Source organism: Ascaphus truei, unplaced genomic scaffold (assembly GCF_040206685.1).
Source record: "Ascaphus truei isolate aAscTru1 unplaced genomic scaffold, aAscTru1.hap1 HAP1_SCAFFOLD_240, whole genome shotgun sequence".
NCBI lineage: Eukaryota > Metazoa > Chordata > Amphibia > Anura > Ascaphidae > Ascaphus > Ascaphus truei.
The window spans coordinates 480,146-505,592 of NW_027455323.1; the positions used below are offsets into that span (position 1 = coordinate 480,146).

The following is a 25,447-nucleotide window of genomic DNA, read 5'->3' on the forward strand; positions in this document are numbered from 1 at the left end:
TCCAAAATAGAATTCTGACATCAAGAATTCCGTCTATAGTACATTTGAGTGCACCTGTCATTTTCTCAGTCTCTGTGTATGCATGGAGCAAGATATAGGCTCATGGATTTAAGAATGAGAGGATATCATGAGACAGCAATCTCCACCTACGGCCATACTACCTTGACAGCGCCCGATCCCGTCAGATCTCGGAAGCTAAGCAGGGTGAGGCTTGATTAGTACTGGGTTGGGAGACTGCCTGGGAATACCAGGTGCTGTAGGGGTTTTTATTTTTCGCTTCCCTAATGAAAATATACATGGCATTCCTCGCAGCAAATGAAAATGTTTCATTTCTTGCTACTTTTTTCCCGCAGTGGCAAAGAAATATATCGTTTTTTCCTCTGAAAGTTCAACACAATGCAACCTTCCAAAATAGAATTCTGACATCAAGAATTCCGTCTATAGTATATTTGAGTGCACCTGTCATTTTCTCAGTCTCTGATTTAATTTCTCCATTTAAGGTAATTCTTCAAGAATGTATTTTTTTAACGGTCACAATAATACACTTATGCCTCCCATGTCATTTAGAAATATATCATACAGGCCTCAGAACACTCAACATGTTATATGGTGAGCTTGTGGCTCACAGAGTTGGGGTGTGCAGTGTTCAAGCTGATACTTGGAAGAGATAGTGAGTTCAAATCCAAACAGGAGGAGGTTGAATATAGGCACCTCTGAAATTTTTTACTACTTTTTTCCCGCAGTGGCAAAGAAATCTATCGTTTTTTCCTCTGAAAGTTCAACACAATGCAACCTTCCAAAATAGAATTCTGACATCAAGAATTCCGTCTATAGTACATTTGAGTGCACCTGTCATTTTCTCAGTCTCTGTGTATGCATGGAGCAAGATATAGGCTCATGGATTTAAGAATGAGAGGATATCATGAGACAGCAATCTCCACCTACGGCCATACTACCTTGACAGCGCCCGATCCCGTCAGATCTCGGAAGCTAAGCAGGGTGAGGCTTGATTAGTACTGGGTTGGGAGACTGCCTGGGAATACCAGGTGCTGTAGGGGTTTTTATTTTTCGCTTCCCTAATGAAAATATACATGGCATTCCTCGCAGCAAATGAAAATGTTTCATTTCTTGCTACTTTTTTCCCGCAGTGGCAAAGAAATCTATCGTTTTTTCCTCTGAAAGTTCAACACAATGCAACCTTCCAAAATAGAATTCTGACATCAAGAATTCCGTCTATAGTACATTTGAGTGCACCTGTCATTTTCTCAGTCTCTGTGTATGCATGGAGCAAGATATAGGCTCATGGATTTAAGAATGAGAGGATATCATGAGACAGCAATCTCCACCTACGGCCATACTACCTTGAAAGCGCCCGATCCCGTCAGATCTCGGAAGCTAAGCAGGGTGAGGCTTGATTAGTACTGGGTTGGGAGACTGCCTGGGAATACCAGGTGCTGTGGGTGTTTTTATTTTTTGCTTCCCTAATGAAAATATACATGGCATTCCTTGCAGCAAATGAAAATGTTTCATTTTTTACTACTTTTTTCCCGCAGTGGCAAAGAAATATATCGTTTTTTCCTCAGAAAGTTCAACACAATGCAACCTTCCAAAATAGAATTCTGACATCAAGAATTCCGTCTATAGTACATTTGAGTGCACCTGTCATTTTCTCAGTCTCTGTGTATGCATGGAGCAAGATATAGACTCATGGATTTAAGAATGAGAGGATATCATGAGACAGCAATCTCCACCTACGGCCATACTACCTTGAAAGCGCCCGATCCCGTCAGATCTCGGAAGCTAAGCAGGGTGAGGCTTGATTAGTACTTTGTTGGGAGACTGCCTGGGAATACCAGGTGCTGTAGGGGTTTTTATTTTTCGCTTCCCTAATGAAAATATACATGGCATTCCTCGCAGCAAATGAAAATGTTTCATTTCTTGCTACTTTTTTCCCGCAGTGGCAAAGAAATCTATCGTTTTTTCCTCTGAAAGTTCAACACAATGCAACCTTCCAAAATAGAATTCTGACATCAAGAATTCCGTCTATAGTACATTTGAGTGCACCTGTCATTTTCTCAGTCTCTGTGTATGCATGGAGCAAGATATAGGCTCATGGATTTAAGAATGAGAGGATATCATGAGACAGCAATCTCCACCTACGGCCATACTACCTTGACAGCGCCCGATCCCGTCAGATCTCGGAAGCTAAGCAGGGTGAGGCTTGATTAGTACTGGGTTGGGAGACTGCCTGGGAATACCAGGTGCTGTAGGGGTTTTTATTTTTCGCTTCCCTAATGAAAATATACATGGCATTCCTCGCAGCAAATGAAAATGTTTCATTTCTTGCTACTTTTTTCCCGCAGTGGCAAAGAAATATATCGTTTTTTCCTCTGAAAGTTCAACACAATGCAACCTTCCAAAATAGAATTCTGACATCAAGAATTCCGTCTATAGTATATTTGAGTGCACCTGTCATTTTCTCAGTCTCTGATTTAATTTCTCCATTTAAGGTAATTCTTCAAGAATGTATTTTTTTAACGGTCACAATAATACACTTATGCCTCCCATGTCATTTAGAAATATATCATACAGGCCTCAGAACACTCAACATGTTATATGGTGAGCTTGTGGCTCACAGAGTTGGGGTGTGCAGTGTTCAAGCTGATACTTGGAAGAGATAGTGAGTTCAAATCCAAACAGGAGGAGGTTGAATATAGGCACCTCTGAAATTTTTTACTACTTTTTTCCCGCAGTGGCAAAGAAATCTATCGTTTTTTCCTCTGAAAGTTCAACACAATGCAACCTTCCAAAATAGAATTCTGACATCAAGAATTCCGTCTATAGTACATTTGAGTGCACCTGTCATTTTCTCAGTCTCTGTGTATGCATGGAGCAAGATATAGGCTCATGGATTTAAGAATGAGAGGATATCATGAGACAGCAATCTCCACCTACGGCCATACTACCTTGACAGCGCCCGATCCCGTCAGATCTCGGAAGCTAAGCAGGGTGAGGCTTGATTAGTACTGGGTTGGGAGACTGCCTGGGAATACCAGGTGCTGTAGGGGTTTTTATTTTTCGCTTCCCTAATGAAAATATACATGGCATTCCTCGCAGCAAATGAAAATGTTTCATTTCTTGCTACTTTTTTCCCGCAGTGGCAAAGAAATATATCGTTTTTTCCTCTGAAAGTTCAACACAATGCAACCTTCCAAAATAGAATTCTGACATCAAGAATTCCGTCTATAGTACATTTGAGTGCACCTGTCATTTTCTCAGTCTCTGTGTATGCATGGAGCAAGATACTGCACCGACACACTTTATTCGAGCAAATACCCAGTATGTACCTGGCAGATACCTGGAATGCGCCGCTCCTCACCTCTGACAAGCCCCGTTGCGTTTGCCTTCCCAGCCTGGGTTCATGCCTGGCTGACGGGCGGCTGATCTGTTAAATGATAATGATTAGGATTTAATAGGCTGCAATGCTTCGCGTGTCTACCAGATGGCATAAATTCATGAATTGTAATGCAGTATATATATATATACTGTGCAGTATTGCAGCCAGCGGGAATAAAATGCTTCAATCCCTGCCTGGAAAATACCTCAATGCACTCGGGCAGAAAACAGTCACAAACCTCAATACACCCGGGTATACCCGAATTCGTGGGACTAGCCGAGCTCGAATAAAGTGTGTCGCCAGTGTATAGGCTCATGGATTTAAGAATGAGAGGATATCATGAGACAGCAATCTCCACCTACGGCCATACTACCTTGAAAGCGCCCGATCCCGTCAGATCTCGGAAGCTAAGCAGGGTGAGGCTTGATTAGTACTGGGTTGGGAGACTGCCTGGGAATACCAGGTGCTGTGGGTGTTTTTATTTTTTGCTTCCCTAATGAAAATATACATGGCATTCCTTGCAGCAAATGAAAATGTTTCATTTTTTACTACTTTTTTCCCGCAGTGGCAAAGAAATATATCGTTTTTTCCTCAGAAAGTTCAACACAATGCAACCTTCCAAAATAGAATTCTGACATCAAGAATTCCGTCTATAGTACATTTGAGTGCACCTGTCATTTTCTCAGTCTCTGTGTATGCATGGAGCAAGATATAGGCTCATGGATTTAAGAATGAGAGGATATCATGAGACAGCAATCTCCACCTACGGCCATACTACCTTGACAGCGCCCGATCCCGTCAGATCTCGGAAGCTAAGCAGGGTGAGGCTTGATTAGTACTGGGTTGGGAGACTGCCTGGGAATACCAGGTGCTGTAGGGGTTTTTATTTTTCGCTTCCCTAATGAAAATATACATGGCATTCCTCGCAGCAAATGAAAATGTTTCATTTCTTGCTACTTTTTTCCCGCAGTGGCAAAGAAATCTATCGTTTTTTCCTCTGAAAGTTCAACACAATGCAACCTTCCAAAATAGAATTCTGACATCAAGAATTCCGTCTATAGTACATTTGAGTGCACCTGTCATTTTCTCAGTCTCTGTGTATGCATGGAGCAAGATATAGGCTCATGGATTTAAGAATGAGAGGATATCATGAGACAGCAATCTCCACCTACGGCCATACTACCTTGACAGCGCCCGATCCCGTCAGATCTCGGAAGCTAAGCAGGGTGAGGCTTGATTAGTACTGGGTTGGGAGACTGCCTGGGAATACCAGGTGCTGTAGGGGTTTTTATTTTTCGCTTCCCTAATGAAAATATACATGGCATTCCTCGCAGCAAATGAAAATGTTTCATTTCTTGCTACTTTTTTCCCGCAGTGGCAAAGAAATATATCGTTTTTTCCTCTGAAAGTTCAACACAATGCAACCTTCCAAAATAGAATTCTGACATCAAGAATTCCGTCTATAGTACATTTGAGTGCACCTGTCATTTTCTCAGTCTCTGTGTATGCATGGAGCAAGATACTGCACCGACACACTTTATTCGAGCAAATACCCAGTATGTACCTGGCAGATACCTGGAATGCGCCGCTCCTCACCTCTGACAAGCCCCGTTGCGTTTGCCTTCCCAGCCTGGGTTCATGCCTGGCTGACGGGCGGCTGATCTGTTAAATGATAATGATTAGGATTTAATAGGCTGCAATGCTTCGCGTGTCTACCAGATGGCATAAATTCATGAATTGTAATGCAGTATATATATATATACTGTGCAGTATTGCAGCCAGCGGGAATAAAATGCTTCAATCCCTGCCTGGAAAATACCTCAATGCACTCGGGCAGAAAACAGTCACAAACCTCAATACACCCGGGTATACCCGAATTCGTGGGACTAGCCGAGCTCGAATAAAGTGTGTCGCCAGTGTATAGGCTCATGGATTTAAGAATGAGAGGATATCATGAGACAGCAATCTCCACCTACGGCCATACTACCTTGAAAGCGCCCGATCCCGTCAGATCTCGGAAGCTAAGCAGGGTGAGGCTTGATTAGTACTGGGTTGGGAGACTGCCTGGGAATACCAGGTGCTGTGGGTGTTTTTATTTTTTGCTTCCCTAATGAAAATATACATGGCATTCCTTGCAGCAAATGAAAATGTTTCATTTTTTACTACTTTTTTCCCGCAGTGGCAAAGAAATATATCGTTTTTTCCTCAGAAAGTTCAACACAATGCAACCTTCCAAAATAGAATTCTGACATCAAGAATTCCGTCTATAGTACATTTGAGTGCACCTGTCATTTTCTCAGTCTCTGTGTATGCATGGAGCAAGATATAGGCTCATGGATTTAAGAATGAGAGGATATCATGAGACAGCAATCTCCACCTACGGCCATACTACCTTGACAGCGCCCGATCCCGTCAGATCTCGGAAGCTAAGCAGGGTGAGGCTTGATTAGTACTGGGTTGGGAGACTGCCTGGGAATACCAGGTGCTGTAGGGGTTTTTATTTTTCGCTTCCCTAATGAAAATATACATGGCATTCCTCGCAGCAAATGAAAATGTTTCATTTCTTGCTACTTTTTTCCCGCAGTGGCAAAGAAATCTATCGTTTTTTCCTCTGAAAGTTCAACACAATGCAACCTTCCAAAATAGAATTCTGACATCAAGAATTCCGTCTATAGTACATTTGAGTGCACCTGTCATTTTCTCAGTCTCTGTGTATGCATGGAGCAAGATATAGGCTCATGGATTTAAGAATGAGAGGATATCATGAGACAGCAATCTCCACCTACGGCCATACTACCTTGACAGCGCCCGATCCCGTCAGATCTCGGAAGCTAAGCAGGGTGAGGCTTGATTAGTACTGGGTTGGGAGACTGCCTGGGAATACCAGGTGCTGTAGGGGTTTTTATTTTTCGCTTCCCTAATGAAAATATACATGGCATTCCTCGCAGCAAATGAAAATGTTTCATTTCTTGCTACTTTTTTCCCGCAGTGGCAAAGAAATATATCGTTTTTTCCTCTGAAAGTTCAACACAATGCAACCTTCCAAAATAGAATTCTGACATCAAGAATTCCGTCTATAGTACATTTGAGTGCACCTGTCATTTTCTCAGTCTCTGTGTATGCATGGAGCAAGATACTGCACCGACACACTTTATTCGAGCAAATACCCAGTATGTACCTGGCAGATACCTGGAATGCGCCGCTCCTCACCTCTGACAAGCCCCGTTGCGTTTGCCTTCCCAGCCTGGGTTCATGCCTGGCTGACGGGCGGCTGATCTGTTAAATGATAATGATTAGGATTTAATAGGCTGCAATGCTTCGCGTGTCTACCAGATGGCATAAATTCATGAATTGTAATGCAGTATATATATATATACTGTGCAGTATTGCAGCCAGCGGGAATAAAATGCTTCAATCCCTGCCTGGAAAATACCTCAATGCACTCGGGCAGAAAACAGTCACAAACCTCAATACACCCGGGTATACCCGAATTCGTGGGACTAGCCGAGCTCGAATAAAGTGTGTCGCCAGTGTATAGGCTCATGGATTTAAGAATGAGAGGATATCATGAGACAGCAATCTCCACCTACGGCCATACTACCTTGAAAGCGCCCGATCCCGTCAGATCTCGGAAGCTAAGCAGGGTGAGGCTTGATTAGTACTGGGTTGGGAGACTGCCTGGGAATACCAGGTGCTGTGGGTGTTTTTATTTTTTGCTTCCCTAATGAAAATATACATGGCATTCCTTGCAGCAAATGAAAATGTTTCATTTTTTACTACTTTTTTCCCGCAGTGGCAAAGAAATATATCGTTTTTTCCTCAGAAAGTTCAACACAATGCAACCTTCCAAAATAGAATTCTGACATCAAGAATTCCGTCTATAGTACATTTGAGTGCACCTGTCATTTTCTCAGTCTCTGTGTATGCATGGAGCAAGATATAGGCTCATGGATTTAAGAATGAGAGGATATCATGAGACAGCAATCTCCACCTACGGCCATACTACCTTGACAGCGCCCGATCCCGTCAGATCTCGGAAGCTAAGCAGGGTGAGGCTTGATTAGTACTGGGTTGGGAGACTGCCTGGGAATACCAGGTGCTGTAGGGGTTTTTATTTTTCGCTTCCCTAATGAAAATATACATGGCATTCCTCGCAGCAAATGAAAATGTTTCATTTCTTGCTACTTTTTTCCCGCAGTGGCAAAGAAATCTATCGTTTTTTCCTCTGAAAGTTCAACACAATGCAACCTTCCAAAATAGAATTCTGACATCAAGAATTCCGTCTATAGTACATTTGAGTGCACCTGTCATTTTCTCAGTCTCTGTGTATGCATGGAGCAAGATATAGGCTCATGGATTTAAGAATGAGAGGATATCATGAGACAGCAATCTCCACCTACGGCCATACTACCTTGAAAGCGCCCGATCCCGTCAGATCTCAGAAGCTAAGCAGGGTGAGGCTTGATTAGTACTGGGTTGGGAGACTGCCTGGGAATACCAGGTGCTGTGAGTGTTTTTATTTTTTGCTTCACTAATGAAAATATACATGGCATTCCTTGCAGCAAATGAAAATGTTTCATTTTTTACTACTTTTTTCCCGCAGTGGCAAAGAAATCTATCGTTTTTTCCTCTGAAAGTTCAACACAATGCAACCTTCCAAAATAGAATTCTGACATCAAGAATTCCGTCTATAGTACATTTGAGTGCACCTGTCATTTTCTCAGTCTCTGTGTATGCATGGAGCAAGATATAGGCTCATGGATTTAAGAATGAGAGGATATCATGAGACAGCAATCTCCACCTACGGCCATACTACCTTGACAGCGCCCGATCCCGTCAGATCTCGGAAGCTAAGCAGGGTGAGGCTTGATTAGTACTGGGTTGGGAGACTGCCTGGGAATACCAGGTGCTGTAGGGGTTTTTATTTTTCGCTTCCCTAATGAAAATATACATGGCATTCCTCGCAGCAAATGAAAATGTTTCATTTCTTGCTACTTTTTTCCCGCAGTGGCAAAGAAATATATCGTTTTTTCCTCTGAAAGTTCAACACAATGCAACCTTCCAAAATAGAATTCTGACATCAAGAATTCCGTCTATAGTACATTTGAGTGCACCTGTCATTTTCTCAGTCTCTGTGTATGCATGGAGCAAGATACTGCACCGACACACTTTATTCGAGCAAATACCCAGTATGTACCTGGCAGATACCTGGAATGCGCCGCTCCTCACCTCTGACAAGCCCCGTTGCGTTTGCCTTCCCAGCCTGGGTTCATGCCTGGCTGACGGGCGGCTGATCTGTTAAATGATAATGATTAGGATTTAATAGGCTGCAATGCTTCGCGTGTCTACCAGATGGCATAAATTCATGAATTGTAATGCAGTATATATATATATACTGTGCAGTATTGCAGCCAGCGGGAATAAAATGCTTCAATCCCTGCCTGGAAAATACCTCAATGCACTCGGGCAGAAAACAGTCACAAACCTCAATACACCCGGGTATACCCGAATTCGTGGGACTAGCCGAGCTCGAATAAAGTGTGTCGCCAGTGTATAGGCTCATGGATTTAAGAATGAGAGGATATCATGAGACAGCAATCTCCACCTACGGCCATACTACCTTGAAAGCGCCCGATCCCGTCAGATCTCGGAAGCTAAGCAGGGTGAGGCTTGATTAGTACTGGGTTGGGAGACTGCCTGGGAATACCAGGTGCTGTGGGTGTTTTTATTTTTTGCTTCCCTAATGAAAATATACATGGCATTCCTTGCAGCAAATGAAAATGTTTCATTTTTTACTACTTTTTTCCCGCAGTGGCAAAGAAATATATCGTTTTTTCCTCAGAAAGTTCAACACAATGCAACCTTCCAAAATAGAATTCTGACATCAAGAATTCCGTCTATAGTACATTTGAGTGCACCTGTCATTTTCTCAGTCTCTGTGTATGCATGGAGCAAGATATAGGCTCATGGATTTAAGAATGAGAGGATATCATGAGACAGCAATCTCCACCTACGGCCATACTACCTTGACAGCGCCCGATCCCGTCAGATCTCGGAAGCTAAGCAGGGTGAGGCTTGATTAGTACTGGGTTGGGAGACTGCCTGGGAATACCAGGTGCTGTAGGGGTTTTTATTTTTCGCTTCCCTAATGAAAATATACATGGCATTCCTCGCAGCAAATGAAAATGTTTCATTTCTTGCTACTTTTTTCCCGCAGTGGCAAAGAAATATATCGTTTTTTCCTCTGAAAGTTCAACACAATGCAACCTTCCAAAATAGAATTCTGACATCAAGAATTCCGTCTATAGTACATTTGAGTGCACCTGTCATTTTCTCAGTCTCTGTGTATGCATGGAGCAAGATACTGCACCGACACACTTTATTCGAGCAAATACCCAGTATGTACCTGGCAGATACCTGGAATGCGCCGCTCCTCACCTCTGACAAGCCCCGTTGCGTTTGCCTTCCCAGCCTGGGTTCATGCCTGGCTGACGGGCGGCTGATCTGTTAAATGATAATGATTAGGATTTAATAGGCTGCAATGCTTCGCGTGTCTACCAGATGGCATAAATTCATGAATTGTAATGCAGTATATATATATATACTGTGCAGTATTGCAGCCAGCGGGAATAAAATGCTTCAATCCCTGCCTGGAAAATACCTCAATGCACTCGGGCAGAAAACAGTCACAAACCTCAATACACCCGGGTATACCCGAATTCGTGGGACTAGCCGAGCTCGAATAAAGTGTGTCGCCAGTGTATAGGCTCATGGATTTAAGAATGAGAGGATATCATGAGACAGCAATCTCCACCTACGGCCATACTACCTTGAAAGCGCCCGATCCCGTCAGATCTCGGAAGCTAAGCAGGGTGAGGCTTGATTAGTACTGGGTTGGGAGACTGCCTGGGAATACCAGGTGCTGTGGGTGTTTTTATTTTTTGCTTCCCTAATGAAAATATACATGGCATTCCTTGCAGCAAATGAAAATGTTTCATTTTTTACTACTTTTTTCCCGCAGTGGCAAAGAAATATATCGTTTTTTCCTCAGAAAGTTCAACACAATGCAACCTTCCAAAATAGAATTCTGACATCAAGAATTCCGTCTATAGTACATTTGAGTGCACCTGTCATTTTCTCAGTCTCTGTGTATGCATGGAGCAAGATATAGGCTCATGGATTTAAGAATGAGAGGATATCATGAGACAGCAATCTCCACCTACGGCCATACTACCTTGACAGCGCCCGATCCCGTCAGATCTCGGAAGCTAAGCAGGGTGAGGCTTGATTAGTACTGGGTTGGGAGACTGCCTGGGAATACCAGGTGCTGTAGGGGTTTTTATTTTTCGCTTCCCTAATGAAAATATACATGGCATTCCTCGCAGCAAATGAAAATGTTTCATTTCTTGCTACTTTTTTCCCGCAGTGGCAAAGAAATCTATCGTTTTTTCCTCTGAAAGTTCAACACAATGCAACCTTCCAAAATAGAATTCTGACATCAAGAATTCCGTCTATAGTACATTTGAGTGCACCTGTCATTTTCTCAGTCTCTGTGTATGCATGGAGCAAGATATAGGCTCATGGATTTAAGAATGAGAGGATATCATGAGACAGCAATCTCCACCTACGGCCATACTACCTTGAAAGCGCCCGATCCCGTCAGATCTCGGAAGCTAAGCAGGGTGAGGCTTGATTAGTACTGGGTTGGGAGACTGCCTGGGAATACCAGGTGCTGTGGGTGTTTTTATTTTTTGCTTCCCTAATGAAAATATACATGGCATTCCTTGCAGCAAATGAAAATGTTTCATTTTTTACTACTTTTTTCCCGCAGTGGCAAAGAAATATATCGTTTTTTCCTCAGAAAGTTCAACACAATGCAACCTTCCAAAATAGAATTCTGACATCAAGAATTCCGTCTATAGTACATTTGAGTGCACCTGTCATTTTCTCAGTCTCTGTGTATGCATGGAGCAAGATATAGGCTCATGGATTTAAGAATGAGAGGATATCATGAGACAGCAATCTCCACCTACGGCCATACTACCTTGAAAGCGCCCGATCCCGTCAGATCTCGGAAGCTAAGCAGGGTGAGGCTTGATTAGTACTGGGTTGGGAGACTGCCTGGGAATACCAGGTGCTGTAGGGGTTTTTATTTTTCGCTTCCCTAATGAAAATATACATGGCATTCCTCGCAGCAAATGAAAATGTTTCATTTCTTGCTACTTTTTTCCCGCAGTGGCAAAGAAATATATCGTTTTTTCCTCTGAAAGTTCAACACAATGCAACCTTCCAAAATAGAATTCTGACATCAAGAATTCCGTCTATAGTACATTTGAGTGCACCTGTCATTTTCTCAGTCTCTGTGTATGCATGGAGCAAGATACTGTATAGGCTCATGGATTTAAGAATGAGAGGATATCATGAGACAGCAATCTCCACCTACGGCCATACTACCTTGAAAGCGCCCGATCCCGTCAGATCTCGGAAGCTAAGCAGGGTGAGGCTTGATTAGTACTGGGTTGGGAGACTGCCTGGGAATACCAGGTGCTGTGGGTGTTTTTATTTTTTGCTTCCCTAATGAAAATATACATGGCATTCCTTGCAGCAAATGAAAATGTTTCATTTTTTACTACTTTTTTCCCGCAGTGGCAAAGAAATATATCGTTTTTTCCTCAGAAAGTTCAACACAATGCAACCTTCCAAAATAGAATTCTGACATCAAGAATTCCGTCTATAGTACATTTGAGTGCACCTGTCATTTTCTCAGTCTCTGTGTATGCATGGAGCAAGATATAGGCTCATGGATTTAAGAATGAGAGGATATCATGAGACAGCAATCTCCACCTACGGCCATACTACCTTGAAAGCGCCCGATCCCGTCAGATCTCGGAAGCTAAGCAGGGTGAGGCTTGATTAGTACTGGGTTGGGAGACTGCCTGGGAATACCAGGTGCTGTAGGGGTTTTTATTTTTCGCTTCCCTAATGAAAATATACATGGCATTCCTCGCAGCAAATGAAAATGTTTCATTTCTTGCTACTTTTTTCCCGCAGTGGCAAAGAAATCTATCGTTTTTTCCTCTGAAAGTTCAACACAATGCAACCTTCCAAAATAGAATTCTGACATCAAGAATTCCGTCTATAGTACATTTGAGTGCACCTGTCATTTTCTCAGTCTCTGTGTATGCATGGAGCAAGATATAGGCTCATGGATTTAAGAATGAGAGGATATCATGAGACAGCAATCTCCACCTACGGCCATACTACCTTGACAGCGCCCGATCCCGTCAGATTTCGGAAGCTAAGCAGGGTGAGGCTTGATTAGTACTGGGTTGGGAGACTGCCTGGGAATACCAGGTGCTGTAGGGGTTTTTATTTTTTGCTTCCCTAATGAAAATATACATGGCATTCCTTGCAGCAAATGAAAATGTTTCATTTTTTACTACTTTTTTCCCGCAGTGGCAAAGAAATCTATCGTTTTTTCCTCTGAAAGTTCAACACAATGCAACCTTCCAAAATAGAATTCTGACATCAAGAATTCCGTCTATAGTACATTTGAGTGCACCTGTCATTTTCTCAGTCTCTGTGTATGCATGGAGCAAGATATAGGCTCATGGATTTAAGAATGAGAGGATATCATGAGACAGCAATCTCCACCTACGGCCATACTACCTTGACAGCGCCCGATCCCGTCAGATCTCGGAAGCTAAGCAGGGTGAGGCTTGATTAGTACTGGGTTGGGAGACTGCCTGGGAATACCAGGTGCTGTAGGGGTTTTTATTTTTCGCTTCCCTAATGAAAATATACATGGCATTCTTCGCAGCAAATGAAAATGTTTCATCTCTTGCTACTTTTTTCCCGCAGTGGCAAAGAAATATATCGTTTTTTCCTCTGAAAGTTCAACACAATGCAACCTTCCAAAATAGAATTCTGACATCAAGATTTCCGTCTATAGTACATTTGAGTGCACCTGTCATTTTCTCAGTCTCTGTGTATGCATGGAGCAAGATATAGGCTCATGGATTTAAGAATGAGAGGATATCATGAGACAGCAATCTCCACCTACGGCCATACTACCTTGAAAGCGCCCGATCCCGTCAGATCTCGGAAGCTAAGCAGGGTGAGGCTTGATTAGTACTGGGTTGGGAGACTGCCTGGGAATACCAGGTGCTGTGGGTGTTTTTATTTTTTGCTTCCCTAATGAAAATATACATGGCATTCCTTGCAGCAAATGAAAATGTTTCATTTTTTACTACTTTTTTCCCGCAGTGGCAAAGAAATATATCGTTTTTTCCTCAGAAAGTTCAACACAATGCAACCTTCCAAAATAGAATTCTGACATCAAGAATTCCGTCTATAGTACATTTGAGTGCACCTGTCATTTTCTCAGTCTCTGTGTATGCATGGAGCAAGATATAGGCTCATGGATTTAAGAATGAGAGGATATCATGAGACAGCAATCTCCACCTACGGCCATACTACCTTGAAAGCGCCCGATCCCGTCAGATCTCGGAAGCTAAGCAGGGTGAGGCTTGATTAGTACTGGGTTGGGAGACTGCCTGGGAATACCAGGTGCTGTAGGGGTTTTTATTTTTCGCTTCCCTAATGAAAATATACATGGCATTCCTCGCAGCAAATGAAAATGTTTCATTTCTTGCTACTTTTTTCCCGCAGTGGCAAAGAAATCTATCGTTTTTTCCTCTGAAAGTTCAACACAATGCAACCTTCCAAAATAGAATTCTGACATCAAGAATTCCGTCTATAGTACATTTGAGTGCACCTGTCATTTTCTCAGTCTCTGTGTATGCATGGAGCAAGATATAGGCTCATGGATTTAAGAATGAGAGGATATCATGAGACAGCAATCTCCACCTACGGCCATACTACCTTGACAGCGCCCGATCCCGTCAGATCTCGGAAGCTAAGCAGGGTGAGGCTTGATTAGTACTGGGTTGGGAGACTGCCTGGGAATACCAGGTGCTGTAGGGGTTTTTATTTTTCGCTTCCCTAATGAAAATATACATGGCATTCTTCGCAGCAAATGAAAATGTTTCATCTCTTGCTACTTTTTTCCCGCAGTGGCAAAGAAATATATCGTTTTTTCCTCTGAAAGTTCAACACAATGCAACCTTCCAAAATAGAATTCTGACATCAAGATTTCCGTCTATAGTACATTTGAGTGCACCTGTCATTTTCTCAGTCTCTGTGTATGCATGGAGCAAGATATAGGCTCATGGATTTAAGAATGAGAGGATATCATGAGACAGCAATCTCCACCTACGGCCATACTACCTTGAAAGCGCCCGATCCCGTCAGATCTCGGAAGCTAAGCAGGGTGAGGCTTGATTAGTACTGGGTTGGGAGACTGCCTGGGAATACCAGGTGCTGTGGGTGTTTTTATTTTTTGCTTCCCTAATGAAAATATACATGGCATTCCTTGCAGCAAATGAAAATGTTTCATTTTTTACTACTTTTTTCCCGCAGTGGCAAAGAAATATATCGTTTTTTCCTCAGAAAGTTCAAAACAATGCAACCTTCCAAAATAGAATTCTGACATCAAGAATTCCGTCTATAGTACATTTGAGTGCACCTGTCATTTTCTCAGTCTCTGTGTATGCATGGAGCAAGATATAGGCTCATGGATTTAAGAATGAGAGGATATCATGAGACAGCAATCTCCACCTACGGCCATACTACCTTGAAAGCGCCCGATCCCGTCAGATCTCGGAAGCTAAGCAGGGTGAGGCTTGATTAGTACTGGGTTGGGAGACTGCCTGGGAATACCAGGTGCTGTAGGGGTTTTTATTTTTCGCTTCCCTAATGAAAATATACATGGCATTCCTCGCAGCAAATGAAAATGTTTCATTTCTTGCTACTTTTTTCCCGCAGTGGCAAAGAAATCTATCGTTTTTTCCTCTGAAAGTTCAACACAATGCAACCTTCCAAAATAGAATTCTGACATCAAGAATTCCGTCTATAGTACATTTGAGTGCACCTGTCATTTTCTCAGTCTCTGTGTATGCATGGAGCAAGATATAGACTCATGGATTTAAGAATGAGAGGATATCATGAGACAGCAATCTCCACCTACGGCCATACTACCTTGACAGTGCCCGATCCCGTCAGATCTCGGAAGCTAAGCAGGGTGAGGCTTGATTAGTACTGGGTTGGGAGACTGCCTGGGAATACCAGGTGCTGTAGGGGTTTTTATTTTTTGCTTCCCTAATGAAAATATACATGGCATTCCTTGCAGCAAATGAAAATGTTTCATTTTTTACTACTTTTTTCCCGCAGTGGCAAAGAAATATATCGTTTTTTCCTCAGAAAGTTCAACACAATGCAACCTTCCAAAATAGAATTCTGACATCAAGAATTCCGTCTATAGTACATTTGAGTGCACCTGTCATTTTCTCAGTCTCTGTGTATGCATGGAGCAAGATATAGGCTCATGGATTTAAGAATGAGAGGATATCATGAGACAGCAATCTCCACCTACGGCCATACTACCTTGAAAGCGCCCGATCCCGTCAGATCTCGGAAGCTAAGCAGGGTGAGGCTTGATTAGTACTGGGTTGGGAGACTGCCTGGGAATACCAGGTGCTGTAGGGGTTTTTATTTTTCGCTTCCCTAATGAAAATATACATGGCATTCCTCGCAGCAAATGAAAATGTTTCATTTCTTGCTACTTTTTTCCCGGAGTGGCAAAGAAATATATTGTTTTTTCCTCTGAAAGTTCAACACAATGCAACCTTCCAAAATAGAATTCTGACATCAAGAATTCCGTCTATAGTATATTTGAGTGCACCTGTCATTTTCTCAGTCTCTGATTTAATTTCTCCATTTAAGGTAATTCTTCAAGAATGTATTTTTTTAACGGTCACAATAATACACTTATGCCTCCCATGTCATTTAGAAATATATCATACAGGCCTCAGAACACTCAGCATGTTATATGGTGAGCTTGTGGCTCACAGAGTTGGGGTGTGCAGTGTTCAAGCTGATACTTGGAAGAGATAGTGAGTTCAAATCCAAACAGGAGGAGGTTGAATATAGGCACCTCTGAAATTTTTTACTACTTTTTTCCCGCAGTGGCAAAGAAATCTATCGTTTTTTCCTCTGAAAGTTCAACACAATGCAACCTTCCAAAATAGAATTCTGACATCAAGAATTCCGTCTATAGTACATTTGAGTGCACCTGTCATTTTCTCAGTCTCTGTGTATGCATGGAGCAAGATATAGGCTCATGGATTTAAGAATGAGAGGATATCATGAGACAGCAATCTCCACCTACGGCCATACTACCTTGACAGCGCCCGATCCCGTCAGATCTCGGAAGCTAAGCAGGGTGAGGCTTGATTAGTACTGGGTTGGGAGACTGCCTGGGAATACCAGGTGCTGTAGGGGTTTTTATTTTTTGCTTCCCTAATGAAAATATACATGGCATTCCTTGCAGCAAATGAAATTGTTTCATTTTTTACTACTTTTTTCCCGCAGTGGCAAAGAAATCTATCGTTTTTTCCTCTGAAAGTTCAACACAATGCAACCTTCCAAAATAGAATTCTGACATCAAGAATTCCGTCTATAGTACATTTGAGTGCACCTGTCATTTTCTCAGTCTCTGTGTATGCATGGAGCAAGATATAGGCTCATGGATTTAAGAATGAGAGGATATCATGAGACAGCAATCTCCACCTACGGCCATACTACCTTGACAGCGCCCGATCCCGTCAGATCTCGGAAGCTAAGCAGGGTGAGGCTTGATTAGTACTGGGTTGGGAGACTGCCTGTGAATACCAGGTGCTGAAGGGGTTTTTATTTTTCGCTTCCCTAATGAAAATATACATGGCATTCTTCGCAGCAAATGAAAATGTTTCATTTCTTGCTACTTTTTTCCCGCAGTGGCAAAGAAATATATCGTTTTTTCCTCTGAAAGTTCAACACAATGCAACCTTCCAAAATAGAATTCTGACATCAAGAATTCCGTCTATAGTACATTTGAGTGCACCTGTCATTTTCTCAGTCTCTGTGTATGCATGGAGCAAGATATAGGCTCATGGATTTAAGAATGAGAGGATATCATGAGACAGCAATCTCCACCTACGGCCATACTACCTTAAAAGCGCCCGATCCCGTCAGATCTCGGAAGCTAAGCAGGGTGAGGCTTGATTAGTACTGGGTTGGGAGACTGCCTGGGAATACCAGGTGCTGTGGGTGTTTTTATTTTTTGCTTCCCTAATGAAAATATACATGGCATTCCTTGCAGCAAATGAAAATGTTTCATTTTTTACTACTTTTTTCCCGCAGTGGCAAAGAAATTTATCGTTTTTTCCTCTGAAAGTTCAACACAATGCAACCTTCCAAAATAGAATTCTGACATCAAGAATTCCGTCTATAGTACATTTGAGTGCACCTGTCATTTTCTCAGTCTCTGTGTATGCATGGAGCAAGATATAGGCTCATGGATTTAAGAATGAGAGGATATCATGAGACAGCAATCTCCACCTACGGCCATACTACCTTGACAGCGCCCGATCCCGTCAGATCTCGGAAGCTAAGCAGGGTGAGGCTTGATTAGTACTGGGTTGGGAGACTGCCTGGGAATACCAGGTGCTGTAGGGGTTTTTATTTTTCGCTTCCCTAATGAAAATATACATGGCATTCCTCGCAGCAAATGAAAATGTTTCATTTCTTGCTACTTTTTTCCCGCAGTGGCAAAGAAATATATCGTTTTTTCCTCTGAAAGTTCAACACAATGCAACCTTCCAAAATAGAATTCTGACATCAAGAATTCCGTCTATAGTACATTTGAGTGCACCTGTCATTTTCTCAGTCTCTGTGTATGCATGGAGCAAGATATAGGCTCATGGATTTAAGAATGAGAGGATATCATGAGACAGCAATCTCCACCTACGGCCATACTACCTTGAAAGCGCCCGATCCCGTCAGATCTCGGAAGCTAAGCAGGGTGAGGCTTGATTAGTACTGGGTTGGGAGACTGCCTGGGAATACCAGGTGCTGTGAGTGTTTTTATTTTTTGCTTCACTAATGAAAATATACATGGCATTCCTTGCAGCAAATGAAAATGTTTCATTTTTTACTACTTTTTTCCCGCAGTGGCAAAGAAATCTATCGTTTTTTCCTCTGAAAGTTCAACACAATGCAACCTTCCAAAATAGAATTCTGACATCAAGAATTCCGTCTATAGTACATTTGAGTGCACCTGTCATTTTCTCAGTCTCTGTGTATGCATGGAGCAAGATATAGGCTCATGGATTTAAGAATGAGAGGATATCATGAGACAGCAATCTCCACCTACGGCCATACTACCTTGACAGCGCCCGATCCCGTCAGATCTCGGAAGCTAAGCAGGGTGAGGCTTGATTAGTACTGGGTTGGGAGACTGCCTGGGAATACCAGGTGCTGTAGGGGTTTTTATTTTTCGCTTCCCTAATGAAAATATACATGGCATTCCTCGCAGCAAATGAAAATGTTTCATTTCTTGCTACTTTTTTCCCGCAGTGGCAAAGAAATCTATCGTTTTTTCCTCTGAAAGTTCAACACAATGCAACCTTCCAAAATAGAATTCTGACATCAAGAATTCCGTCTATAGTACATTTGAGTGCACCTGTCATTTTCTCAGTCTCTGTGTATGCATGGAGCAAGATATAGGCTCATGGATTTAAGAATGAGAGGATATCATGAGACAGCAATCTCCACCTACGGCCATACTACCTTGACAGCGCCCGACACCGTCAGATCTCGGAAGCTAAGCAGGGTGAGGCTTGATTAGTACTGGGTTGGGAGACTGCCTGGGAATACCAGGTGCTGTAGGGGTTTTTATTTTTCGCTTCCCTAATGAAAATATACATGGCATTCCTCGCAGCAAATGAAAATGTTTCATTTCTTGCTACTTTTTTCCCGCAGTGGCAAAGAAATCTATCGTTTTTTCCTCTGAAAGTTCAACACAATGCAACCTTCCAAAATAGAATTCTGACATCAAGAATTCCGTCTATAGTACATTTGAGTGCACCTGTCATTTTCTCAGTCTCTGTGTATGCATGGAGCAAGATATAGGCTCATGGATTTAAGAATGAGAGGATATCATGAGACAGCAATCTCCACCTACGGCCATACTACCTTGACAGCGCCCGATCCCGTCAGATCTCGGAAGCTAAGCAGGGTGAGGCTTGATTAGTACTGGGTTGGGAGACTGCCTGGGAATACCAGGTGCTGTAGGGGTTTTTATTTTTTGCTTCCCTAATGAAAATATACATGGCATTCCTTGCAGCAAATGAAAATGTTTCATTTTTTACTACTTTTTTCCCGCAGTGGCAAAGAAATCTATCGTTTTTTCCTCTGAAAGTTCAACACAATGCAACCTTCCAAAATAGAATTCTGACATCAAGAATTCCGTCTATAGTACATTTGAGTGCACCTGTCATTTTCTCAGTCTCTGTGTATGCATGGAGCAAGATATAGGCTCATGGATTTAAGAATGAGAGGATATCATGAGACAGCAATCTCCACCTACGGCCATACTACCTTGAAAGCGCCCGATCCCGTCAGATCTCGGAAGCTAAGCAGGGTGAGGCTTGATTAGTACTGGGTTGGGAGACTGCCTGGGAATACCAGGTGCTGTGGGTGTTTTTATTTTTTGCTTCCCTAATGAAAATATACATGGCATTCCTTGCAGCAAATGAAAATGTTTCATTTTTTACTACTTTTTTCCCGCAGTGGCAAAGAAATCTATCGTTTTTTCCTCTGAAAGTTCAACACAATGCAACCTTCCAAAATAGAATTCTGACATCAAGAATTCCGTCTATAGTACATTTGAGTGCACCTGTCATTTTCTCAGTCTCTGTGTATGCATGGAGCAAGATATAGGCTCATGGATTTAAGAATGAGAGGATATCATGAGACAGCAATCTCCACCTACGGCCATACTACCTTGACAGCGCCCGATCCCGTCAGATCTCGGAAGCTAAGCAGGGTGAGGCTTGATTAGTACTGGGTTGGGAGACTGCCTGGGAATACCAGGTGCTGTAGGGGTTTTTATTTTTCGCTTCCCTAATGAAAATATACATGGCATTCCTCGCAGCAAATGAAAATGTTTCATTTCTTGCTACTTTTTTCCCGCAGTGGCAAAGAAATATATCGTTTTTTCCTCTGAAAGTTCAACACAATGCAACCTTCCAAAATAGAATTCTGACATCAAGAATTCCGTCTATAGTACATTTGAGTGCACCTGTCATTTTCTCAGTCTCTGTGTATGCATGGAGCAAGATATAGGCTCATGGATTTAAGAATGAGAGGATATCATGAGACAGCAATCTCCACCTACGGCCATACTACCTTGAAAGCGCCCGATCCCGTCAGATCTCGGAAGCTAAGCAGGGTGAGGCTTGATTAGTACTGGGTTGGGAGACTGCCTGGGAATACCAGGTGCTGTGAGTGTTTTTATTTTTTGCTTCACTAATGAAAATATACATGGCATTCCTTGCAGCAAATGAAAATGTTTCATTTTTTACTACTTTTTTCCCGCAGTGGCAAAGAAATCTATCGTTTTTTCCTCTGAAAGTTCAACACAATGCAACCTTCCAAAATAGAATTCTGACATCAAGAATTCCGTCTATAGTACATTTGAGTGCACCTGTCATTTTCTCAGTCTCTGTGTATGCATGGAGCAAGATATAGGCTCATGGATTTAAGAATGAGAGGATATCATGAGACAGCAATCTCCACCTACGGCCATACTACCTTGACAGCGCCCGATCCCGTCAGATCTCGGAAGCTAAGCAGGGTGAGGCTTGATTAGTACTGGGTTGGGAGACTGCCTGGGAATACCAGGTGCTGTAGGGGTTTTTATTTTTCGCTTCCCTAATGAAAATATACATGGCATTCCTCGCAGCAAATGAAAATGTTTCATTTCTTGCTACTTTTTTCCCGCAGTGGCAAAGAAATCTATCGTTTTTTCCTCTGAAAGTTCAACACAATGCAACCTTCCAAAATAGAATTCTGACATCAAGAATTCCGTCTATAGTACATTTGAGTGCACCTGTCATTTTCTCAGTCTCTGTGTATGCATGGAGCAAGATATAGGCTCATGGATTTAAGAATGAGAGGATATCATGAGACAGCAATCTCCACCTACGGCCATACTACCTTGACAGCGCCCGATCCCGTCAGATCTCGGAAGCTAAGCAGGGTGAGGCTTGATTAGTACTGGGTTGGGAGACTGCCTGGGAATACCAGGTGCTGTAGGGGTTTTTATTTTTCGCTTCCCTAATGAAAATATACATGGCATTCCTCGCAGCAAATGAAAATGTTTCATTTCTTGCTACTTTTTTCCCGCAGTGGCAAAGAAATCTATCGTTTTTTCCTCTGAAAGTTCAACACAATGCAACCTTCCAAAATAGAATTCTGACATCAAGAATTCCGTCTATAGTACATTTGAGTGCACCTGTCATTTTCTCAGTCTCTGTGTATGCATGGAGCAAGATATAGGCTCATGGATTTAAGAATGAGAGGATATCATGAGACAGCAATCTCCACCTACGGCCATACTACCTTGACAGCGCCCGATCCCGTCAGATCTCGGAAGCTAAGCAGGGTGAGGCTTGATTAGTACTGGGTTGGGAGACTGCCTGGGAATACCAGGTGCTGTAGGGGTTTTTATTTTTTGCTTCCCTAATGAAAATATACATGGCATTCCTTGCAGCAAATGAAAATGTTTCATTTTTTACTACTTTTTTCCCGCAGTGGCAAAGAAATCTATCGTTTTTTCCTCTGAAAGTTCAACACAATGCAACCTTCCAAAATAGAATTCTGACATCAAGAATTCCGTCTATAGTACATTTGAGTGCACCTGTCATTTTCTCAGTCTCTGTGTATGCATGGAGCAAGATATAGGCTCATGGATTTAAGAATGAGAGGATATCATGAGACAGCAATCTCCACCTACGGCCATACTACCTTGACAGCGCCCGATCCCGTCAGATCTCGGAAGCTAAGCAGGGTGAGGCTTGATTAGTACTGGGTTGGGAGACTGCCTGGGAATACCAGGTGCTGTAGGGGTTTTTATTTTTCGCTTCCCTAATGAAAATATACATGGCATTCTTCGCAGCAAATGAAAATGTTTCATTTCTTGCTACTTTTTTCCCGCAGTGGCAAAGAAATATATCGTTTTTTCCTCTGAAAGTTCAACACAATGCAACCTTCCAAAATAGAATTCTGACATCAAGAATTCCGTCTATAGTACATTTGAGTGCACCTGTCATTTTCTCAGTCTCTGTGTATGCATGGAGCAAGATATAGGCTCATGGATTTAAGAATGAGAGGATATCATGAGACAGCAATCTCCACCTACGGCCATACTACCTTGAAAGCGCCCGATCCCGTCAGATCTCGGAAGCTAAGCAGGTTGAGGCTTGATTAGTACTGGGTTGGGAGACTGCCTGGGAATACCAGGTGCTGTAGGGGTTTTTATTTTTCGCTTCCCTAATGAAAATATACATGGCATTCCTCGCAGCAAATGAAAATGTTTCATTTCTTGCTACTTTTTTCCCGCAGTGGCAAAGAAATCTATCGTTTTTTCCTCTGAAAGTTCAACACAATGCAACCTTCCAAAATAGAATTCTGACATCAAGAATTCCGTCTATAGTACATTTGAGTGCACCTGTCATTTTCTCAGTCTCTGTGTATGCATGGAGCAAGATATAGGCTCATGGATTTAAGAATGAGAGGATATCATGAGACAGCAATCTCCACCTACGGCCATACTACCTTGACAGCGCCCGATCCCGTCAGATCTCGGAAGCTAAGCAGGGTGAGGCTTGATTAGTACTGGGTTGGGAGACTGCCTGGGAATACCAGGTGCTGTAGGGGTTTTTATTTTTTGCTTCCCTAATGAAAATATACATGGCATTCCTTGCAGCAAATGAAAATGTTTCATTTTTTACTACTTTTTTCCCGCAGTGGCAAAGAAATATATCGTTTTTTCCTCAGAAAGTTCAACACAATGCAACCTTCCAAAATAGAATTCTGACATCAAGAATTCCGTCTATAGTACATTTGAGTGCACCTGTCATTTTCTCAGTCTCTGTGTATGCATGGAGCAAGATATAGGCTCATGGATTTAAGAATGAGAGGATATCATGAGACAGCAATCTCCACCTACGGCCATACTACCTTGACAGCGCCCGATCCCGTCAGATCTCGGAAGCTAAGCAGGGTGAGGCTTGATTAGTACTGGGTTGGGAGACTGCCTGGGAATACCAGGTGCTGTAGGGGTTTTTATTTTTCGCTTCCCTAATGAAAATATACATGGCATTCCTCGCAGCAAATGAAAATGTTTCATTTCTTGCTACTTTTTTCCCGCAGTGGCAAAGAAATCTATCGTTTTTTCCTCTGAAAGTTCAACACAATGCAACCTTCCAAAATAGAATTCTGACATCAAGAATTCCGTCTATAGTACATTTGAGTGCACCTGTCATTTTCTCAGTCTCTGTGTATGCATGGAGCAAGATACTGCACCGACACACTTTATTCGAGCAAATACCCAGTATGTACCTGGCAGATACCTGGAATGCGCCGCTCCTCACCTCTGACAAGCCCCGTTGCGTTTGCCTTCCCAGCCTGGGTTCATGCCTGGCTGACGGGCGGCTGATCTGTTAAATGATAATGATTAGGATTTAATAGGCTGCAATGCTTCGCGTGTCTACCAGATGGCATAAATTCATGAATTGTAATGCAGTATATATATATATACTGTGCAGTATTGCAGCCAGCGGGAATAAAATGCTTCAATCCCTGCCTGGAAAATACCTCAATGCACTCGGGCAGAAAACAGTCACAAACCTCAATACACCCGGGTATACCCGAATTCGTGGGACTAGCCGAGCTCGAATAAAGTGTGTCGCCAGTGTATAGGCTCATGGATTTAAGAATGAGAGGATATCATGAGACAGCAATCTCCACCTACGGCCATACTACCTTGAAAGCGCCCGATCCCGTCAGATCTCGGAAGCTAAGCAGGGTGAGGCTTGATTAGTACTGGGTTGGGAGACTGCCTGGGAATACCAGGTGCTGTGGGTGTTTTTATTTTTTGCTTCCCTAATGAAAATATACATGGCATTCCTTGCAGCAAATGAAAATGTTTCATTTTTTACTACTTTTTTCCCGCAGTGGCAAAGAAATATATCGTTTTTTCCTCAGAAAGTTCAACACAATGCAACCTTCCAAAATAGAATTCTGACATCAAGAATTCCGTCTATAGTACATTTGAGTGCACCTGTCATTTTCTCAGTCTCTGTGTATGCATGGAGCAAGATATAGGCTCATGGATTTAAGAATGAGAGGATATCATGAGACAGCAATCTCCACCTACGGCCATACTACCTTGAAAGCGCCCGATCCCGTCAGATCTCGGAAGCTAAGCAGGGTGAGGCTTGATTAGTACTGGGTTGGGAGACTGCCTGGGAATACCAGGTGCTGTAGGGGTTTTTATTTTTCGCTTCCCTAATGAAAATATACATGGCATTCCTCGCAGCAAATGAAAATGTTTCATTTCTTGCTACTTTTTTCCCGCAGTGGCAAAGAAATCTATCGTTTTTTCCTCTGAAAGTTCAACACAATGCAACCTTCCAAAATAGAATTCTGACATCAAGAATTCCGTCTATAGTACATTTGAGTGCACCTGTCATTTTCTCAGTCTCTGTGTATGCATGGAGCAAGATATAGGCTCATGGATTTAAGAATGAAAGGATATCATGAGACAGCAATCTCCACCTACGGCCATACTACCTTGACAGCGCCCGATCCCGTCAGATCTCGGAAGCTAAGCAGGGTGAGGCTTGATTAGTACTGGGTTGGGAGACTGCCTGGGAATACCAGGTGCTGTAGGGGTTTTTATTTTTTGCTTCCCTAATGAAAATATACATGGCATTCCTTGCAGCAAATGAAAATGTTTCATTTTTTACTACTTTTTTCCCGCAGTGGCAAAGAAATCTATCGTTTTTTCCTCTGAAAGTTCAACACAATGCAACCTTCCAAAAT

General features: G+C 42.5%; 52 non-coding genes and 2 pseudogenes across 52 annotated transcripts; all 54 read left to right on the top strand.

The window, feature by feature from the left end:
* Positions 1-144: 144 nt before the first annotated feature.
* LOC142479030 (5S ribosomal RNA) lies at positions 145-263 on the top strand. The gene has a single exon (XR_012793761.1). It is a non-coding gene; the product is annotated as a 5S ribosomal RNA (ribosomal RNA).
* Positions 264-939: 676 nt separating this feature from the next.
* Positions 940-1,058, top strand: LOC142479031 (5S ribosomal RNA). Its single transcript, XR_012793762.1, has one exon. It is a non-coding gene; the product is annotated as a 5S ribosomal RNA (ribosomal RNA).
* Positions 1,059-1,344: 286 nt separating this feature from the next.
* Positions 1,345-1,463, top strand: LOC142479324 (5S ribosomal RNA). Its single transcript, XR_012794020.1, has one exon. It is a non-coding gene; the product is annotated as a 5S ribosomal RNA (ribosomal RNA).
* Positions 1,464-1,749: 286 nt separating this feature from the next.
* Positions 1,750-1,868, top strand: LOC142478455 (5S ribosomal RNA). Its single transcript, XR_012793191.1, has one exon. It is a non-coding gene; the product is annotated as a 5S ribosomal RNA (ribosomal RNA).
* Positions 1,869-2,154: 286 nt separating this feature from the next.
* Positions 2,155-2,273, top strand: LOC142479032 (5S ribosomal RNA). The gene has a single exon (XR_012793763.1). It is a non-coding gene; the product is annotated as a 5S ribosomal RNA (ribosomal RNA).
* A 676-nt stretch (positions 2,274-2,949) lies between these two features.
* On the top strand, positions 2,950-3,068 carry LOC142479034 (5S ribosomal RNA). The gene has a single exon (XR_012793765.1). It is a non-coding gene; the product is annotated as a 5S ribosomal RNA (ribosomal RNA).
* A 685-nt stretch (positions 3,069-3,753) lies between these two features.
* LOC142479325 (5S ribosomal RNA) lies at positions 3,754-3,872 on the top strand. Its single transcript, XR_012794021.1, has one exon. It is a non-coding gene; the product is annotated as a 5S ribosomal RNA (ribosomal RNA).
* Positions 3,873-4,158: 286 nt separating this feature from the next.
* On the top strand, positions 4,159-4,277 carry LOC142479035 (5S ribosomal RNA). The gene has a single exon (XR_012793766.1). It is a non-coding gene; the product is annotated as a 5S ribosomal RNA (ribosomal RNA).
* A 286-nt stretch (positions 4,278-4,563) lies between these two features.
* Positions 4,564-4,682, top strand: LOC142479036 (5S ribosomal RNA). Its single transcript, XR_012793767.1, has one exon. It is a non-coding gene; the product is annotated as a 5S ribosomal RNA (ribosomal RNA).
* Positions 4,683-5,367: 685 nt separating this feature from the next.
* Positions 5,368-5,486, top strand: LOC142479327 (5S ribosomal RNA). The gene has a single exon (XR_012794023.1). It is a non-coding gene; the product is annotated as a 5S ribosomal RNA (ribosomal RNA).
* A 286-nt stretch (positions 5,487-5,772) lies between these two features.
* On the top strand, positions 5,773-5,891 carry LOC142479037 (5S ribosomal RNA). The gene has a single exon (XR_012793768.1). It is a non-coding gene; the product is annotated as a 5S ribosomal RNA (ribosomal RNA).
* A 286-nt stretch (positions 5,892-6,177) lies between these two features.
* On the top strand, positions 6,178-6,296 carry LOC142479038 (5S ribosomal RNA). Its single transcript, XR_012793769.1, has one exon. It is a non-coding gene; the product is annotated as a 5S ribosomal RNA (ribosomal RNA).
* Positions 6,297-6,981: 685 nt separating this feature from the next.
* LOC142479328 (5S ribosomal RNA) lies at positions 6,982-7,100 on the top strand. The gene has a single exon (XR_012794024.1). It is a non-coding gene; the product is annotated as a 5S ribosomal RNA (ribosomal RNA).
* Positions 7,101-7,386: 286 nt separating this feature from the next.
* LOC142479040 (5S ribosomal RNA) lies at positions 7,387-7,505 on the top strand. Its single transcript, XR_012793771.1, has one exon. It is a non-coding gene; the product is annotated as a 5S ribosomal RNA (ribosomal RNA).
* A 286-nt stretch (positions 7,506-7,791) lies between these two features.
* On the top strand, positions 7,792-7,910 carry LOC142479258 (5S ribosomal RNA). Its single transcript, XR_012793988.1, has one exon. It is a non-coding gene; the product is annotated as a 5S ribosomal RNA (ribosomal RNA).
* Positions 7,911-8,196: 286 nt separating this feature from the next.
* LOC142479041 (5S ribosomal RNA) lies at positions 8,197-8,315 on the top strand. Its single transcript, XR_012793772.1, has one exon. It is a non-coding gene; the product is annotated as a 5S ribosomal RNA (ribosomal RNA).
* Positions 8,316-9,000: 685 nt separating this feature from the next.
* Positions 9,001-9,119, top strand: LOC142479329 (5S ribosomal RNA). The gene has a single exon (XR_012794025.1). It is a non-coding gene; the product is annotated as a 5S ribosomal RNA (ribosomal RNA).
* Positions 9,120-9,405: 286 nt separating this feature from the next.
* LOC142479042 (5S ribosomal RNA) lies at positions 9,406-9,524 on the top strand. The gene has a single exon (XR_012793773.1). It is a non-coding gene; the product is annotated as a 5S ribosomal RNA (ribosomal RNA).
* A 685-nt stretch (positions 9,525-10,209) lies between these two features.
* Positions 10,210-10,328, top strand: LOC142479330 (5S ribosomal RNA). Its single transcript, XR_012794026.1, has one exon. It is a non-coding gene; the product is annotated as a 5S ribosomal RNA (ribosomal RNA).
* A 286-nt stretch (positions 10,329-10,614) lies between these two features.
* LOC142479043 (5S ribosomal RNA) lies at positions 10,615-10,733 on the top strand. The gene has a single exon (XR_012793774.1). It is a non-coding gene; the product is annotated as a 5S ribosomal RNA (ribosomal RNA).
* A 286-nt stretch (positions 10,734-11,019) lies between these two features.
* LOC142479331 (5S ribosomal RNA) lies at positions 11,020-11,138 on the top strand. The gene has a single exon (XR_012794027.1). It is a non-coding gene; the product is annotated as a 5S ribosomal RNA (ribosomal RNA).
* A 286-nt stretch (positions 11,139-11,424) lies between these two features.
* LOC142479497 (5S ribosomal RNA) lies at positions 11,425-11,543 on the top strand. The gene has a single exon (XR_012794186.1). It is a non-coding gene; the product is annotated as a 5S ribosomal RNA (ribosomal RNA).
* Positions 11,544-11,834: 291 nt separating this feature from the next.
* LOC142479332 (5S ribosomal RNA) lies at positions 11,835-11,953 on the top strand. The gene has a single exon (XR_012794028.1). It is a non-coding gene; the product is annotated as a 5S ribosomal RNA (ribosomal RNA).
* A 286-nt stretch (positions 11,954-12,239) lies between these two features.
* Positions 12,240-12,358, top strand: LOC142479498 (5S ribosomal RNA). The gene has a single exon (XR_012794187.1). It is a non-coding gene; the product is annotated as a 5S ribosomal RNA (ribosomal RNA).
* Positions 12,359-12,644: 286 nt separating this feature from the next.
* Positions 12,645-12,763, top strand: LOC142479250 (5S ribosomal RNA). The gene has a single exon (XR_012793980.1). It is a non-coding gene; the product is annotated as a 5S ribosomal RNA (ribosomal RNA).
* A 286-nt stretch (positions 12,764-13,049) lies between these two features.
* Positions 13,050-13,168, top strand: LOC142479044 (5S ribosomal RNA). Its single transcript, XR_012793775.1, has one exon. It is a non-coding gene; the product is annotated as a 5S ribosomal RNA (ribosomal RNA).
* A 286-nt stretch (positions 13,169-13,454) lies between these two features.
* Positions 13,455-13,573, top strand: LOC142479334 (5S ribosomal RNA). The gene has a single exon (XR_012794029.1). It is a non-coding gene; the product is annotated as a 5S ribosomal RNA (ribosomal RNA).
* A 286-nt stretch (positions 13,574-13,859) lies between these two features.
* LOC142479501 (5S ribosomal RNA) lies at positions 13,860-13,978 on the top strand. The gene has a single exon (XR_012794189.1). It is a non-coding gene; the product is annotated as a 5S ribosomal RNA (ribosomal RNA).
* A 286-nt stretch (positions 13,979-14,264) lies between these two features.
* Positions 14,265-14,383, top strand: LOC142479045 (5S ribosomal RNA). The gene has a single exon (XR_012793776.1). It is a non-coding gene; the product is annotated as a 5S ribosomal RNA (ribosomal RNA).
* Positions 14,384-14,669: 286 nt separating this feature from the next.
* On the top strand, positions 14,670-14,788 carry LOC142479335 (5S ribosomal RNA). The gene has a single exon (XR_012794030.1). It is a non-coding gene; the product is annotated as a 5S ribosomal RNA (ribosomal RNA).
* A 286-nt stretch (positions 14,789-15,074) lies between these two features.
* LOC142479502 (5S ribosomal RNA) lies at positions 15,075-15,193 on the top strand. Its single transcript, XR_012794190.1, has one exon. It is a non-coding gene; the product is annotated as a 5S ribosomal RNA (ribosomal RNA).
* Positions 15,194-15,479: 286 nt separating this feature from the next.
* Positions 15,480-15,598, top strand: LOC142479169 (5S ribosomal RNA). The gene has a single exon (XR_012793899.1). It is a non-coding gene; the product is annotated as a 5S ribosomal RNA (ribosomal RNA).
* Positions 15,599-15,884: 286 nt separating this feature from the next.
* LOC142479503 (5S ribosomal RNA) lies at positions 15,885-16,003 on the top strand. The gene has a single exon (XR_012794191.1). It is a non-coding gene; the product is annotated as a 5S ribosomal RNA (ribosomal RNA).
* A 676-nt stretch (positions 16,004-16,679) lies between these two features.
* LOC142479046 (5S ribosomal RNA) lies at positions 16,680-16,798 on the top strand. The gene has a single exon (XR_012793777.1). It is a non-coding gene; the product is annotated as a 5S ribosomal RNA (ribosomal RNA).
* Positions 16,799-17,084: 286 nt separating this feature from the next.
* On the top strand, positions 17,085-17,203 carry LOC142479273 (5S ribosomal RNA; annotated as a pseudogene).
* A 286-nt stretch (positions 17,204-17,489) lies between these two features.
* Positions 17,490-17,608, top strand: LOC142479154 (5S ribosomal RNA). The gene has a single exon (XR_012793884.1). It is a non-coding gene; the product is annotated as a 5S ribosomal RNA (ribosomal RNA).
* Positions 17,609-17,894: 286 nt separating this feature from the next.
* Positions 17,895-18,013, top strand: LOC142479047 (5S ribosomal RNA). Its single transcript, XR_012793778.1, has one exon. It is a non-coding gene; the product is annotated as a 5S ribosomal RNA (ribosomal RNA).
* Positions 18,014-18,299: 286 nt separating this feature from the next.
* LOC142479146 (5S ribosomal RNA) lies at positions 18,300-18,418 on the top strand. Its single transcript, XR_012793876.1, has one exon. It is a non-coding gene; the product is annotated as a 5S ribosomal RNA (ribosomal RNA).
* Positions 18,419-18,704: 286 nt separating this feature from the next.
* LOC142479048 (5S ribosomal RNA) lies at positions 18,705-18,823 on the top strand. Its single transcript, XR_012793779.1, has one exon. It is a non-coding gene; the product is annotated as a 5S ribosomal RNA (ribosomal RNA).
* Positions 18,824-19,109: 286 nt separating this feature from the next.
* Positions 19,110-19,228, top strand: LOC142479292 (5S ribosomal RNA; annotated as a pseudogene).
* A 286-nt stretch (positions 19,229-19,514) lies between these two features.
* On the top strand, positions 19,515-19,633 carry LOC142479049 (5S ribosomal RNA). The gene has a single exon (XR_012793780.1). It is a non-coding gene; the product is annotated as a 5S ribosomal RNA (ribosomal RNA).
* Positions 19,634-19,919: 286 nt separating this feature from the next.
* Positions 19,920-20,038, top strand: LOC142479336 (5S ribosomal RNA). Its single transcript, XR_012794031.1, has one exon. It is a non-coding gene; the product is annotated as a 5S ribosomal RNA (ribosomal RNA).
* Positions 20,039-20,324: 286 nt separating this feature from the next.
* LOC142479051 (5S ribosomal RNA) lies at positions 20,325-20,443 on the top strand. Its single transcript, XR_012793782.1, has one exon. It is a non-coding gene; the product is annotated as a 5S ribosomal RNA (ribosomal RNA).
* Positions 20,444-20,729: 286 nt separating this feature from the next.
* On the top strand, positions 20,730-20,848 carry LOC142479147 (5S ribosomal RNA). The gene has a single exon (XR_012793877.1). It is a non-coding gene; the product is annotated as a 5S ribosomal RNA (ribosomal RNA).
* A 286-nt stretch (positions 20,849-21,134) lies between these two features.
* Positions 21,135-21,253, top strand: LOC142479052 (5S ribosomal RNA). Its single transcript, XR_012793783.1, has one exon. It is a non-coding gene; the product is annotated as a 5S ribosomal RNA (ribosomal RNA).
* A 286-nt stretch (positions 21,254-21,539) lies between these two features.
* Positions 21,540-21,658, top strand: LOC142479053 (5S ribosomal RNA). The gene has a single exon (XR_012793784.1). It is a non-coding gene; the product is annotated as a 5S ribosomal RNA (ribosomal RNA).
* A 286-nt stretch (positions 21,659-21,944) lies between these two features.
* LOC142479054 (5S ribosomal RNA) lies at positions 21,945-22,063 on the top strand. Its single transcript, XR_012793785.1, has one exon. It is a non-coding gene; the product is annotated as a 5S ribosomal RNA (ribosomal RNA).
* Positions 22,064-22,349: 286 nt separating this feature from the next.
* LOC142479055 (5S ribosomal RNA) lies at positions 22,350-22,468 on the top strand. Its single transcript, XR_012793786.1, has one exon. It is a non-coding gene; the product is annotated as a 5S ribosomal RNA (ribosomal RNA).
* A 286-nt stretch (positions 22,469-22,754) lies between these two features.
* Positions 22,755-22,873, top strand: LOC142479202 (5S ribosomal RNA). Its single transcript, XR_012793933.1, has one exon. It is a non-coding gene; the product is annotated as a 5S ribosomal RNA (ribosomal RNA).
* A 286-nt stretch (positions 22,874-23,159) lies between these two features.
* LOC142479056 (5S ribosomal RNA) lies at positions 23,160-23,278 on the top strand. The gene has a single exon (XR_012793787.1). It is a non-coding gene; the product is annotated as a 5S ribosomal RNA (ribosomal RNA).
* Positions 23,279-23,564: 286 nt separating this feature from the next.
* LOC142479057 (5S ribosomal RNA) lies at positions 23,565-23,683 on the top strand. Its single transcript, XR_012793788.1, has one exon. It is a non-coding gene; the product is annotated as a 5S ribosomal RNA (ribosomal RNA).
* A 685-nt stretch (positions 23,684-24,368) lies between these two features.
* LOC142479337 (5S ribosomal RNA) lies at positions 24,369-24,487 on the top strand. The gene has a single exon (XR_012794032.1). It is a non-coding gene; the product is annotated as a 5S ribosomal RNA (ribosomal RNA).
* A 286-nt stretch (positions 24,488-24,773) lies between these two features.
* Positions 24,774-24,892, top strand: LOC142479504 (5S ribosomal RNA). The gene has a single exon (XR_012794192.1). It is a non-coding gene; the product is annotated as a 5S ribosomal RNA (ribosomal RNA).
* A 286-nt stretch (positions 24,893-25,178) lies between these two features.
* LOC142479058 (5S ribosomal RNA) lies at positions 25,179-25,297 on the top strand. The gene has a single exon (XR_012793789.1). It is a non-coding gene; the product is annotated as a 5S ribosomal RNA (ribosomal RNA).
* The last annotated feature ends 150 nt before the right edge of the window (positions 25,298-25,447 follow it).